This window comes from Schistocerca cancellata, chromosome 9 (genome assembly GCF_023864275.1).
Source record: "Schistocerca cancellata isolate TAMUIC-IGC-003103 chromosome 9, iqSchCanc2.1, whole genome shotgun sequence".
Lineage (NCBI taxonomy): Eukaryota > Metazoa > Arthropoda > Insecta > Orthoptera > Acrididae > Schistocerca > Schistocerca cancellata.
The window spans coordinates 281,561,070-281,562,691 of record NC_064634.1 but is presented as its reverse complement, the minus strand read 5'-3'; the positions used below and the strand labels follow the sequence as shown (position 1 = coordinate 281,562,691).

The 1,622-nt window shown below is 44.6% G+C and overlaps 1 pseudogene; it reads left to right on the top strand.

Moving 5' to 3' along the window:
• Positions 1–929: 929 nt before the first annotated feature.
• Positions 930–1,047, top strand: LOC126102300 (5S ribosomal RNA; annotated as a pseudogene).
• Positions 1,048–1,622: the final 575 nt, after the last annotated feature.

The window sequence follows — 1,622 nt, the reverse complement described above, 5'->3', positions numbered from 1 at the left end:
TCCGGCCGGCTTCAAGTTAGTACTGGTACAGTTCATAACATTATCTGTAACAAGCTGAAGTACCGCAAAACATGTGCAAGATGGGTTCTAAAGGGGTTGACGCGGTTACACAAGGAAACAAGTTTGAAAGTGTGGACAGAGCTAAAGGAACGTTATGAAAGAGAAGGAGAGCGCTTCCATAAGAAAATTTTCATTTGTGATGAAACTTGGGTTCAGTATTATGAGCCAGAATCAAAAAGACAAAGCACGGAGTGGAAGCACACCAACTCACCTGTCAAGAAAAAATTCAAAACTCGTCATCTGGAAAACTCATTTTGATGGTGTTTTGGGTTGCTGAATGTCCCATTTTCGTGATTATCTCTAAGAGCAGCGTACAATGTGCAGCCGATACTATTCGGATTTGCTTTAAACCAAGGTGAGGTCAGCAGTGAGAGAGATGTTGGGGATCTCAGAGAAGAGGTGTGATTCTCCAGCAAGACAATGCATGTCCTCATAATACTCAACTAACTTGTCAAACCATCGACAAAATGGGCTAGGAAGTAGTGCCTCATCCCTCTTACTGTCACGATTTAGCACCTAGTGCTTACATTTGTCTGCTGCACAGACGGTGGGAAAAGGTTCCAGAACAACGAGGACGTGAAAAAGTTTGTGGGAAATTGGTTCAAACATCAAGATAAAGAGTTATTTGCAGCCGGAATAAAAAAGCTTGTAGCCTGTTCGAACAAGTGCATAAATGTTCAAGGGGATTGTATTGAAAAGCAGGAAAAGTATTTTCTCCAGACCAATTTGTCTCTGTAATTATTGAATGACCCTCGTACATTAGGGAATGACCTCCATGGAGCCAGAGAGAGCTGCAGAGGGTAAAAACTGTAGAGGAAGACAGAGATTGGAATGCATCCATCAAATAATTGAGGACGTAGATTCCAAGTGCCAACGGCCTTGCCGCAGTGGTAACACGGGTTCCCGTCAGAATACCGAAGTTAAACGCTGTCGGGCTGGGCTAGCACTTGGATGGGTGACCATCCGATCTGCCGAGCGCTGTTGGCAAGCGGGGTGCACTCAGCCCTTGTGAGGCAAACTAAGGAGCTACTTGATTGAGAAATAGCGGCTCCGGTCTCGGAAACTGACATACGGCCGGGAGAGCGGTGTGCTGACCAGATGCCCCTCCAGATCCGCATCCAGTGACGCCTGTGGGCTGAGGATGACACGGCGGCCGGTCGGTTCTGTTGCGCGCTCCAAGGCCTGTTCGGGAGGAGTTTAGTTTTTAGTTTTAATAAGTTGCAAGTGCTTCACTGAGGTGAAAAGTTTGGCACAGAAGAAGATTTCGTTGTGCGCCACTAGCCAGAAGACTGATGACCGAGAAAAAAAAGTAATCAAAAGATAAATACAAAATGATTTAAGAAAGATAGCTGTGTGGTCTGAAAATCATCAGCCGACCCTTAGGGCTAAAAAGCGTGTGGTTCTCCACATGAGTACTAAAAATAATCCGTTAGATTTGCGTTTTACGACAAATTACATAGTTTTCAAGGTTGTCGATCGAACTAAATACATAGGGGCTACAATCACAAACGAATTAAATTAGAACCACCATATAGTAAATGTTGTGCAGAAGTCGCTGCAAA